This window comes from Lissotriton helveticus, chromosome 6 (genome assembly GCF_964261635.1).
Source record: "Lissotriton helveticus chromosome 6, aLisHel1.1, whole genome shotgun sequence".
Classification (NCBI taxonomy): Eukaryota; Metazoa; Chordata; class Amphibia; order Caudata; family Salamandridae; genus Lissotriton; species Lissotriton helveticus.
The window spans coordinates 276,249,716-276,264,110 of NC_136067.1; positions in this window are offsets into that span (position 1 = coordinate 276,249,716).

Consider the following 14,395-nt stretch of genomic DNA (forward strand, 5'->3'; position numbering starts at 1 on the left):
GGGAAGCTTAGCAATCTGAACAAATCTGTGTGGGCTATCACCAGCTTTGCTATCAAATTGGGCTCATGGGCTACGGAGGTCATATTAAAACTGTATAAATTGAAAGCCAGTGTGAAATTTTTAAAAGGCAGTGAGATCTGGAATCTCATAGGTTACAGCTGGTGGAAAGCAAGTTTCTGTGAGTCCTGCAAGGCACGCCAGCTTGGTCCGTACACAAAGAGCTAGGGGTTGATTACTTGGTGGACCAAGTGGCAATTAGACCCTTACTCTGCTGGATAGAGATATGGACATGTGAGGATAAGGATTTAAACTGCTTGATTATATCAGATTGTCTGGCCCAGGAACATGATAACAATATCCCATGGATACGTTATGTATAGGAATCCTTCCAAGCCATAGGAAGGACCAACAGTTTTTTTGCACACAACATTTTAAGCCCCGGGATGTTAACATCACAAAAGACTTACACCTTAAATGTTCTACTACGCACTGTGAAAATATGGAGCTCACTAAACCCACAGTGAGGGTTTATGCAATGTTAAAGCCTGTGTCGGGTACGGAACCATACCTTTTTGCACTTTCTAGCACTCATGACATATTTTTTATTACACACTTTAGAGTTAATAAACGTCACTGCCTTTTAGCATCCCCGGCTCAATTTTTTCCTTTAATTCAAAGGGGCCCTACACAGGACATGCTTCACTTTTTACTATTGTGTAAACTGTTCTCACCGCCAAGAAAACGATTCCTCCGGCACTTTTGCACTTGCAGTTGTTACCTAACCTCTACACCCTCTGCACAGTGATAAGCTTTGTGCAGGAAGCCCACAGTTCTAGACTCTCTAGAATTGATTCATTTCTGAATGCCCTACACTCGTGAGCCCACTTTTAGCGAGATGATATGTATAGCTTTAGATCCTTAGATTTTTATCACTCTGTATTGTTTTAAAAGCTGGTGATGTTTTAACTTTGTGTAATGATTTTTATATTGTATGATTGTATTATTGTATCTTTTATGGACACATTTGCATCCGAATAAAGAAAGAAAATATTATTATTAAATAGAGATATCATGACCTCATATTTATAGTAATATTTTGGGATAATTTTGAAATCACTTAACATATAGAAGTATCAATGGATAGTGAGGTTGTTTTGTGCCTTAGGGATTGACATTGATTTGAAATCGACAATATAACGCATGAGCACTCTAGGATGCCACTTGGAATCCAGAGGTAAAACAAACTCCACATTATTGACCATTACCTATCTACAAATTTCAACAGTTACTACAGTTTGTGTCTGAAAAAATTGGGGGTAGCCCATATAGCGGGGGCTGAGAAAAAGATGGGGTGCCAAAACACTTCATTTGAGATGTCATCAGTGATTTCACAGACCATTTCATGAGTAATGTAATATGTGGGGTCATAAGCAGTGCATTGCAGGTAAAACGTGAGGTCAACTATAATGTCCCTGTAACCTTTGTTTTATTCCAGGGAATTTCCAAGGTTTTTAAATATTATTTCCTAGCTATAACATTCCTGCAACCTTTATTTTTTTTCGGTGAATTTCAATGTTTTTTTTAATTTTATTTCCTAACGGTAACCTGTTGAGGTTTAATTTCTGTGAAATGAGTATTGTGCCAGAATGAATCCTGCCCTGCGTATTTATCCAAGAAGAGGCCACAGTTGTGTGCAACTTCTCCATCCAACCGGAGTACTTTCTACTTGCTAATTACTAAGTGCTATTCTGTTGGGTAAATATATAGTGCATCTCGTACACTACAGTTGTGTTAAGTACACTAAGGAAATTTCTCCAGTAACCTTGTTTGTCTGTACCTTTGCCAATCTGAATGTTGCTCAAGCGTCTTTAACAGATAACTTCCACTGGGGTCAAGCTACCCTGGCTGATGAGGGGTGATACCCCAAAACTGGTCCCAGGATGCTTGTTTTGTGGTCCAAGGAGGACCTGGCTTGGCAGTTTGGGCTTGACTGTTCCTATGAGGAGCAGGGTCAAGGCAGATTTCCAAAGGGCTGGGTCCAAGCAGCGGTGGTGTGGTGAGAAACAAAATAATGGATTAAACCCTGATCTTTGTGACTGGGGGTGAAGGTCTGCATTGTTCAGCATTCCATCCATCATTTGTTCTTTTTGATTTTGTCCCCCTAATCGGGAAGGGTAATGCCCAGATGTGGGTCTTGTGCTCACCATGCCACTGGATTCAAGCTAGCCTGCCTGATATGTGGTAATACCCTGAAACCAGTCCCAGGATGCTTGTTTCTGGTCCAGGGAGGACCTGGCTTTGCAGTTCGGGCTGAACTGTTCCCATTAGGAGCCGGGTCAAGACTGATTTGCATATGACTGGGTACAAACTGGGGCGGTGAGAAAAAAACTATGGATTAAAAGCAGATCTTTGCGACTCAGGTGAATGTTTGCATTAATCAGCATTCCATCCATCATTTTTTTTCAGTTGTTTTGACCATGTGGCACTGGCTGGCAGCCATTTTGTGTATCCAGACAGTGTGCCTTTGCTATAGGCTTGCATTGATGGATGTACCTCCTTGCTCAGTGTTATTGTTTGACCACGTGCAACTTGCTGGCTTGCATCTTTTGCATTCAGCCAGTGTGCTTTTGCCCTAGGCTTGCATGCGTTCTTTGTTCCCCATGCCTCCTTGCTCAGTGCTATGTTTAACCGTGTGGCAATGGGTGTCTGCCATTTTGGGCATCCAGCCAGTGTGCCTTCGCCATAGGCTTCCATGGATGGATGTGATATCAGTTTATTAGTATGCTTGAGGATCATTGTGGCATGTATATTAAGAATATGATTTTGATGAACAGTGCTTATATTTTGCATGCATTTTGTGAATAATTTTTTATTTTGCACCTCCTCCCTTCACAATAGGTTTCTTTTCACCCTCCCACACAAACATCGGCAATTTTAATTTTGTTCATTTTAGTTTTTAATTTTAATTTTATTTTTTGAAGAATTTTATTTTTAATTAAAAAAAATTATGTAATTCAATTAATTTTATGTTTTTGTATGTAAAAAATCTATTTTATGAAAAAGTTATTTTTTTTTTAATTGTATTGAACCCATTATAATAATGTATTCAGTTTTTTTATTTTTCATTTTTCCATCCATTCATCATAGGTGCAACAGCACTCAGTTTTTTTAGGTAAAATTCAATTTCCTCCTGGACACCCTGGTTGCAGTGCAGACACATAAGCATCATTCATTTTCTTAATGATTAATCCATTTTCCCATGAACCACATTGCCTGCCATAGGCACACTGTATTCGCCATTTTTAGGTTGAGCTTCGATCAACCTGTTATATCTCATATGTGGTGTGTGGCAAACCCCCCAATTGTCATTGGTTGTTTCATGTGGCATTAAAAAATCATGGCTTGGTATTTGGTGCATTTCTGTAAATGTCCTTCCTTTGTGTGCCTAGCTCTGTTTCCAGTGATTTCGCTCAGAGAACACTTTGGTAGGCCATCATACTGTACAGCGTGTGATGGCTCCTCCTCCTGTTTGGGCATTGCCTTCATGGTTCCTCCTGGTCGTCCCGACGGCTTAACAATGGCTGTAAGGTCCTTGTTCTAGATTTTAGGGGTAGTGTTGGCATTGGATAGGGTTAGGGCTAATGTTCCCATTGGCTGAAGGGGTCACCGGATTACTAGGGCTATGACTGGCAGGCTTAGGGCGTCTCAGCCTGGGCGTCAAGGCTAAGGGCAGAGAGGACAAGGGGTGTTACCTGTTTGAGCCTGTTCGAGACTGGTCGGGACTAGGGCCAGAAATGCTGCCCATTTTCCCACTCAGCAATACCCAGCCCACACCATCCACATCCACAAACAGAGCAACACACTCACACCAAAGGTACACCACGCACAACACTATGCACAGATTAATGTACCAGCATGCACTACAAACCCAACCAAACCACATCTACACACCCTACTATTCCAACTACCACATATTCACCATCACCTACAAACAGTACACAACTCTATCCCATACCACTAACCAATACACGCATCACTAACACAACGCCAATGAACACCATACATAACTACATCCCATTCAGACACACTCTCCCTGCTGTAATTACACCTAACAGACCACCTTTTATCACTAACAAACATATAATCATCCTTCCATCAGTTGTCTAACAAACACCCTCCTCTCCCTTCTACCATAATAACACTAATGCACAACACACACACTGCACACCACCACACTTTGTAACTCCTGCAACAAACCAGCCTAAGATAAACACTGCCACCTCTACTTCATTCCCTCCAACACAAAACAAATACTCTACTCATAAACACATCACCACCTACGTCACAACCTCCTCTCACAAACAATACTATACAACCAAATTCATTGCATGAAACATATACATCAGCACCCCTTTTCACTACTCCTCAAAAGCAAAACATATCGAAGGCACCAGCAAAACAAGATCTTCAAAGCGCAACACCTCATAATACTTACCATCACAAAATACAAACATATACCCACCTTTCAAACCACACAAAGGAACAAACTCCAATGCCAAGCTTTCACTCTTCCACCACACTTAGGGGTCGATTACGATGGCGGACGGAAGGACGACCACCGGCCTGGAGTAGGCGGAAAATGCCTTTTTACAGTCCGCCAGCCGTGGCCAGTCCGTCCGGCATATTAGGATTGGAAGCACTGTCAAATGTCCATACGCCGCGGAAGAACATGCACCGCCGTGTAAATACACCCGACCCCACGGCGGACGTAACCAATCCAGAGACACCGCCGTACAGAATGACGTCCCCGACCGTCCTCTAAATCACGATGGCGGAAAAGACACAGCAAATCGCAGCGGAAAAACAACCAGCCTGAACACGGCGGATTCACCACAGCGGAGAGACAAAACATTGCAGAGATACCCACCACAGGCAGCTTGCTGTCATGGACCCAGCTCTACACGCATTTCCGATACTCTTTGTGCTTCCCCACCAGCAAGTCATGGACCGTCGCCGACGACGACGCAGGTACGCAAACACACCAATTGCTGTCGGAAGGGGAGTACCTGCTGGGGCCGTGACGTGGGGAGGGGCATTTTAAGGAAACAGCATTTACAATAGCATCAATATATCAACAATGCAAGGAGACAACCAGGAATGACAAAGAGAAACCACTACACACGATTAACTTGCTTTATTGCACATATTAGGGGTTGAATCCTAGAGTAGCCAGGAGCATGGGCACTGGATAGAACAGAGCAGGTACATCTGAGGCAGCACATGAGGGCACATTGCAGCATCCTAACAGCAACAGGGCAGTGTTTACAACATGGCAGGTACATCAGAGGCAGCACATGAGAGGGGCAACGAGCATCAACAGTCCATGGCACAGAACAGGTACATCTGAGGCAGCACATGAGAGGGGCTAAGTGCATCAACAGTCCATGGCACAGAACAGGTATATCTGAGGCAGCACATGAGAGGGGCTAAGTGCATCAACAGTCCATGGAACAGAATAGGTACATCTGAGGCAGCACATGAGGGCACAATGCAGCATCCTAACAGCAACAGGGCAGTGTTTACAACAGAGCAGGTACATCTGAGGCAGCACATGAGAAGGGAAACGAGCATCAACAGTCCATGGCACAGAACAGGTACATCTGAGGCAGCACATGAGGGCAAAATGCAGCATCCAAACAGCAACAGGGCAGTGTTCACAACAGAGCAGGTACATCTGAGGCAGCACATGAGAGGGGCTAAGTGCATCAACAGTCCATGGCACAGAACAGGTACATCTGAGGCAGCACATGAGAGGGGCAAAGCGCATCAACAGTCCATGGCACAGAGCAGGTACATCTGAGGCAGCACTTGAGGGCACAATGCAGCATCCTGACAGCAACAGGGCAGTGTTCACAACAGAGCAGGTACATCTGAGGCAGCACATGAGAGGGGCTAAGTGCATCAACAGTCCATGGCAAAGAACAGAGCAGGTACATCTGAGGCAGCACATGAGAGGGGCTAAGTGCATCAATAGTCCATGGCACAGAACAGGTACATCTGAGGCAGCACATGAGAGGGGCTAAGTGCATCAACAGTCCATGGCACAGAGCAGGTACATCTGAGGCAGCACATGAGAGGGGCTAAGTGCATCAACAGTCCATGGCACAGAGCAGGTACATCTGAGGCAGCACATGAGGGCACAATGCAGCATCCTAACAGCAACAGGGAAGTGTTCACAACAGAGCAGGTACATCGGAGGCAGCACATGATAGGGGCTAAGTGCATCAACAGTCCATGGCAAAGAACAGAGCAGGTACATCTGAGGCAGCACATGAGAGGGGCTGGGTGCATCAACAATCCATGGCAAAGAACAGAGCAGGTACATCTGAGGCAGCACATGAGAGGGGCTAAGTGCATCAACAGTCCATGGCACAGAACAGGTACATCTGAGTAGGCACATGATAGGGGCAAAGTGCATCAACAGTCCATAGCACAGAACAGGTACATCTGAGGCAGCACATGAGAGGGGCTAAGTGCATCAACAGTCCATGGCACCGAGCCGGTACATCAGAGGCAGCACAAGGACGTGTGTCATGCGCCCCGTCCCATGGACATCAATAATGCAAGGGTGGTTACAATGGACAATCCAGACACCAAGTACAATGACATGTGAGTGATGGGAACTGCACCTCACAGCACAGAATCAGCTGGACTGACTGACCCAGTAGCTTCTGACACAGTGGCAGGACCTGCTACAGGATTGGGAGACACAGCCACAGGACCAGTGACTGACACATGCACCATAGACCCAGACACACTGCCAGCACCAGAAACAGGAGTGTGAGACACAGCCACATGACCAGTGACTGACACATGCACCATAGACCGAGACACACTGCCAGCAACAGAAACAAGAGTGTGAGACACAGCCACAGCTCTAGTGACTGACACATGAGCCATAGACCCAGACACACTGCCAGCACCGGTAAGAGGAGTGTGAGACACAGCCACAGCTCTAGTGACTGACACATGAGCCTTAGACCCAGACACACTGCCAGCACCAGAAACAGGAGTGTGAGACACAGCCACAGCTCTAGTGACTGACACATGAGCCATAGACCCAGACACATTGCCAGCACCAGATACATGAGTGTGAGACACAGCCACAGCCACAGCTCTAGTGACTGACACATGAGCCATAGATCCAGACACACTGCCAGCAGCAGATACAGGAGTGTGAGACACACCCACAGATCTAGTGACTGACACATGAGCCATAGACCCAGACACACTGCCAGGACATGTCCCTGTACAGTGACCAACAAATACCATGCCAGCTTCTGAGACATGAGAGTGGCAGACACACACAGTGGCAGTACCTGAAACAGGAGAAGGCCCAACTGACACAGTGCTACTACATGAGGCATGACAGCGAACAAAAGACACAGTGCCACTATCTGACACATGAGAGTGAACGACAGCTGACCCACTAGGACTACTGGAATGATGAGCCACAGGGCTGTATGGGCCAGAAGGCATGGTGGCTCTGGGAGCTGGGGACAGCTGTACTGGAGCGACATTGGGGTGGTCATGTGTGACTGTTGTGTGTCTCCGTTTCTTAGGGATATGTAAGGGCACCCTGGCCTTGACTGGGCTGGTAAGTGGTGCGGGCTCATCTGAAACAATACCCATCAAAGGTGGATCATATGCTGGTGGGGGTCTGCTCTCTGGGGATGTGCTGGACCCTGCTTGACGCTTGCTCTGGCCCTGACTTATGCCCTCTGTATCATGTGTAATGGGGAATGCAACAACAGTGTACACCTTCCTCTGCTTCACCGGGGTGTGAATGGGAGCAGAGGTACGGGGGCACTCCACCTCTGTCACATGTGGTTTACGTTCCTTCACCAACACCAGCTTCAGGGAATGCAGGGGTGATATATGCCTGTCCTTGGTGGATGTCCTGTGAATGGGAGAAGCCTTGGCCCTGGGAGGTGTCCTGTCTTTGGAATGTGCCTCATCCGTGGGCGGTGCTCGGTCCCTGGGAGTGTCCCTGTCCTTGGGAGGTGCACTGTCCTTCGGAGGTGCCCTGTCCTTGGGAGTGTCCCTGGCCTTGAGAGGTGCCCTGTCCTTGGGAGTGTCCCTGTCCTTGGGAGTGTCCCTGTCCTTGGGAGGTGCCCTGTCCTTGGGAGTGTCCCTGTCCTTGGGAGGTGCCCTGTCCTTTGTAGTGTCCTTGTTCTTGGGAGTGTCCCTGGCCTTGGAAGGTGCCCTGTCCTTTGTAGTGTCCTTGTCCTTGGGAGTGTCCCTGGCCTTGGGAGGTGCCCTATCCTTTGTAGTGTCCTTGTCCGTGGGAGTGTCCCTGGCCTTGGGAGGTGCCCTGTCCTTGGGAGTGTCCCTGTCCTTGGGAAGTGCCCTGTCCTTTGTAGTGTCTTTGTCCTTGGGAGTGTCCCTGGCCTTGGGAGGCACCCTGTCCTTTGGAGTGTCCCTCGCCTCGGGAGGCGCCCTGTCCTTGGGAGTGTCCCTGGCCTTGGGAGGTTCCCTGTCCTTTGCAGTGTCCCTGTCCTTGGGAGGTGTCCTGTCCGTTGTAGAGTCCCTGTCCTTGGGAGGTGGCCTTGCCTTGGGAGTACCTTTTGAGGGGGATGCCTGTGTTCCATGTGAATCCCTGTCCCCCAACACCCCTAGAGGATCCTGTGTGTCAACTCCAGGGTAGCTGAATTCGTGTTCTGTGAAAGATTTCCCTGTCCTAGGGGATGGTGTCTCTTGCCTCCGTGCCCTGCCTTGCTGCTTGTGCCTGCTTCTAGTGCAATACCCAGAAAATGAGGCCTGGTCAGAAATGTAACTCTCCCCTGAGACATCAAGTGGTGTGGATGGGGGAACTGACGTAGAACCTTGTCCATGCGACTGTTGAATGGCTGTAGACACTGTGTTGGATAATGACTGAACTGTTCTGTGGAGACCAGCAACATCACCATGCATCTCCTCCATGAATGCTACCACCTGCCCCAACTTTCTATCGTAGTCTAGGAATGCATTGATCATGTTGGTCTGCCCTACACACAGCTGTCGCAGCAGATCAACCACCTCAGCACAAAGGGCACTTTGTGTCACAGGGGCAGGGGCAGAGGTGCCTGCACCGAAGGCCGCTCTGCTCCCCCTACTCTGACGAGCGCGAGCAGTACTTGTTGCAGTTGGTGGCAGTGTGGGCCCTGTGTGCTGTGTACCGACTGAAGGTGTAGATTGCCCACTCCCTGTGTCTACCAACAGTGCTGACTCACCACCACTGTCTGAAGATGAGGACGATGGTGTCTCCACATGTGAGTCCTCAGGGACAGTTCTGCCCCCCTCTCCGGGGCTGCTCTCTTCAGTCTCAGTCTGCGTGTGAGTGATTTCCGATCCAGATGCATTGGCACCACTGAGCTCCGTCGTTTGTGGGTCAGTGCCCTCGGCCAAAGCTGAAAGAGAGAGAAAAGAGGTATACCTAAGTGCCACACTCACATACTGCAAATTACAAATTCAACACTTACTTGACTGCTGATCAACATGTAGCACCCATCCTGCACACGAACAACCCCTACCAGACATCCTTATGTCAAAGAACCGGGGATGCCTGTGAAACATGTACATCAAACAAACAGGGCAAGTGCATGCAGACCACCACACATGTGATGCCATGGGATCACAGACCTCAACTGCATGTCCTGGGACCCTGCACTACAATGCAACTGGTATGTCCACCTGGCTGACATGGATGCTAACGCTCACTCTGCCAATGGCACCAACATGCAATTGCAGCACAACATACACACCATGGATGTCACTACTGTGTCTGAGCAGCAATACATGCATGCACTCACAAGTCACAAACACATTCAGTCTGCTTACCGCTAGTTTGCTGCTGCTCTCCTCTCAACCGGGCGGACAGGTCAGGATGCGCCACAGCTATGATACGGAGCATTAGAGGGGTCATGGTATGGCGTGCAAGCCGGAAGATCTTGGAATCAGCCCCAGTGTCATCTCTGCCACATTCTTGCTGAGCCTGGAGATGTCGTCCCAGCGCTTGTGGCAGTGTGTGTGTCGCCTATTACACACCCCCACTGCCCGTACATCACGTGCTGTTGTCCTCCACACAACCTTGCGAAGGTGCAGCTTGACCTACCATGATGGGAGACAAGAGGGGGCAAGTCAGTGGACAGTTGGCCAGTCACACAGATAGGAGCAACATGTATCTTTCAGCAGCCATGCACAGTTCAACAAATGTGAAGGTCCCACAGCACACCACCAAGATTGCAGAAGCCAGGAGTCAGTGACCACCTCATGCACACCAACATGTCCCCCACTGCACTTACCACCTGTCCGGGGCACCGTAGAGCCATTCATAGTGGCGGAGCACACCGTCCACAAGGACCTCCAGTTCCGCTGCGGTGAAGGGACGAGACCGGATCTCTCGAACTCTCTGCATGGCAAGGTCCAGGACTGTGGCACAGCAGCAGTTGTTGGAGTGCTCAGCAGCAGCAGGTAGAAGTGATGGGTGCAGGCATCAGTTGGTAGAGTGCTCAGCAGCAGCAGGTAGAGGTGATGGGTGCAGGCAGCAGTTGGTGGAGTGCTCAGCAGCAGCAGGTAGAGGTGATGGGTGCAGGCAGCAGTGGCTGGAAGCAGTGGATGTGTGCAGCTGAAATTCACACATTTATAGGGCCCTGAGCTGATATCAGTGGCCCACGTCTGCAGCAATTGGTTTTCCCGGGCTGCCTCATTCAAAATGAGCCAATGACTGGCTCTGCCGTGGCGGTGCACGGCTTCCGCTATTTTTGAAATCGCTTACGCGCTCCGCGTTACCTGTTTCCATTGGCTACATGTGCAAGGATCATCATGGTCACACCCCGCCAACCGCATGTGCGCGCTACCACGATGGTGCATCTTTTGAAACTCATCACCCACTGGCATTGCAAAGGTGGAGCACGCATTCCGCGGGGGCGGGGCAGGCCAACACATACATTTGAATGTGCAAGTGGAAATGGCGGTTGGTACCCCCCTTTCAGTCACATAGCAGCACCCACCGCATACCGCCGGGTGCGGGTGGTCACTCACCACCGGCCATGGCTGGTCACCCACCGCCGGCCATGGCCGGTCACCCACCGCCGGGTGCCGGCGGTGGGTGACCGCCCTGTGTATTGATGTTACCCTGGCATGGATGACCATGGCCGGTCACCCACCGCCGGGCGGTGGGTGACTGGCCATGGCTGGCGGTGGGTGACCGGCCATGGCCAGCGGTGGGTGACCGGCTATGGCCGGCGGTGGGTGACCAGCCATGGCTGGCGGTGGGTGACCGGCCATGACCGGCGGTGGGTGACCGCCCGCACCCGGCGGTATGCGGTGGGTGCTGCTATGTGACTGAAAGGGGGGGTACCAGCCGCCATTTCCACTTGCACATTCAATTGTATGTGCTAGCCTGCCCCGCCCCCACGGAATGCGTACTCCGCCATTGCGATGCCAGTGAGTGATGATTTTCAAAAGATGCACCATCGCGGTAGTGCGCACATGCGGTTGGCGGTGTGTGACCATGATGGTCCTTCACCATGCAGCAAATGTTAACGCACAATTGCAGTATCAAGGATCATCTTTTGTGTTGGCGGAAGGCGTACCCGGATGCCGTGTGTAATGTTTATAGGTGTACATTTGTGTCAGGCCATGTCCTGAATGCGTCAAGATTCATAATGTCATGTCAATGGCCCGTGTCCACGTGTCTCATTTATGTCCATTAGTTGCATGTGTGGTCATACTATTGACCTTGCCAGTGGTTAACAAAGGCCAGTGATGTGAGCCCAAGTTGCGTCAGATGTGCATGGCTATGTGGTGACGTTTTGGTTTTGAGCTCACACGTTTCTAATTGTACACATCTACACTCTACATCAAGCCTGTGTACCCACATTTTTAAGCTGTTGTAAGTTTGTGGTTTGTGTGTGCAAATAGCAATGATGGGGGTATACATGGATTCTGTGTATGCGTCTGTGTGTCGCCTGTTGTATGCCCATGCCTGTCATGTGAGGATGCACAGCATTGTAGGTGGGGTCATGGGTGCATGTAGACAAGGAGGGTGTGTTCCATGTTTGTGTTGTGTGTGCACGTCCATGTGTGTCTGTGGGGACGCTTGTCCACACATGGGCCTTCAGTCATGTGATGTTGGCTGTTCTTTCAACATGTGTGCACGTACCATTGGACATGTTTGCACACAGGATGTTGTTTGTGGGTGAACATTGTGTGTGTAGTTAGCTGTAGTGCCTTGTATTTCGGTCACGTCACACATACAATCCGTGTCTGCAACATGTATTATTTGTATTGTGTTGGTCAAGATGTGATAGTGTGGCACAGCTGTGCGTTGTTGATCAATTGACATCTGCTCCCATCTACTCCCACACAGGAGGGCTCCAAATGTGCACCGACCATACACTGTGCTGGAGGTAATCCGCAAATTCCGGCTTGACCGACGGACATTGCAGGACCTTGTAGGCCAATTGGCACCTCATCTGCAGCCACACAGGCCATATCCAGCAGCAATTACACCCACAGCAAAGGTGATGGCGGCACTTCACTTCTTCGCAACAGGCACTTTCCAGTACACAGTTGGTCATGCCGGCGGGATGTCCCAATTAAGCATGGGCGTAAAATCCGTTCCGTTTGCGGAATTTGCGGATTTTCTGCAATTTCGTGGTCCGCGAATCTCGCAAAATTGCAGAAAAATCCGCAAAATCGCGTTCGGGTCAGATTTTCAAAAACTGAAGCACATGAAGCACTTACAGGGTTACAGTGCCCAAGTTGAAGCTAATTTCTTCGTAACCATTTACAAAATGGTCACAAAGAAATTAACTTCAATTTGGGCACCTGCTGTAACCCTGTAAGTGCTTCCTGAGCGGCGCCTCCAGAGTTGTTGCCTACTTGCAACTATTCTCTGACCCTACTCTGACCCTCGAAGCAGGGTCAGAGAATAGTTACAAGTATGGCACAATGCTCCAGGCTGTCACAAAAATTAAACCACAACAGGAAGCACTTACAGATAAGGAAGCAGGTGCCGGACTTGAAGCTCAAATTCAGTAACACATTAACCAGCCCCCGGTTGAGGCTGGGCAGGTGTGCTTTCTCCCCATAATCTACAGTGGTGAACCAGAGGGTGCTGTGATGAACCAGAAGGTGCAGTTGTGAACCAGAGGGTGCAGTGATGAACCAGAGGGTGGCAGTGGTGAACCAGAGGGTGCTGTGATGAACCAGAGGGTGGCAGTGATGAACCAGAGGGTGGCAGTGATGAACCAGAGGGTGACAGTGATGAACGAGAGGGTGGCAGTGGTGATCCAGAGGGTGGCAGTGATGAACCAGAGGGTGTCAGTGGCGAACCAAAGGGTGTCAGTGGTGAACCAGAGGGTGGCAGTGGTGAGCCAGAGGGTGCTGTGATCAACCAGAGGGTGGCAGTGATGAACCGGAGGGTGACAGTGATGAACCAGAGGGTGGCAGTGGTGAACCAGAAGGTGGCAGTGATGAACCAGAGGGTGGCAGTGGTGAACCCGAGGTGACAGTGATGAACCAGAGGGTGGCAGTGGTGAACCAGAGGGTGGCAGTGATTAACCAGAGGGTGGCAGTGGTGAACCAGAGGGTGGCAGTGATGAATCAGAGGGTGGCAGTGATAAACCAGATGGTGGCAGGGGTGAATCAGAGGGTGGCAGTGGTGAACCAGAGGGTGGCAGTTGTGAACCAGAGGGTGGCAGTGGTGAACCAGAGGGTGGCAGGGATGAACCAGAGGGTCGCAATGATGAACCAGAGGGTGGCAGTGATGAATCAGAGGTTGGCAGGGGTGAACCAGAGGGTGGCAGTGGTTAACCAGAGGGTGGCAGTGATGAACCAGAGGGTGGCAGTGATGAACCAGAGGGTGACAGTGGTGAACCAGAGGGTGACAGTGGTGAGCCAGAGGGTGCTGTGATGAACCAGATGGTGGCATGGGTGAACCAGAGGGTGTCAGTGGTGAACCAGAGGGTGGTAGTGGTAAACAAGAGGGTGCTGTGATGAACCAGAGGGTGACAGTGGTGAACCAGAGGGTGGCAGTGGTGAACCAGAGGGTGGCAGTGATGAACCAGAGGGTGGCAGGGGTGAACCAGAGGGTGCTCTGATGAATCAGAGGGTGGCAGTGATGAACCAGAGGGTGGCAGTGGTGAACCAGAGGGTGGCAGTGATGAACCAGAGGGTGACAGTGATGATCCAGAGGGTGGCAGTGGTGAACCAGAGGGTGTCAGTGATGAACTAGAGGGTGGCAGTGATGAACCAGAGAGTGGCAGTGGTGAACCAGTGGGTGCTGTGATGAACCAGAGGGTGGCAGTGATGAACCAGAGGGTGGCAGTGGTGAACCAGAGGGAGATGT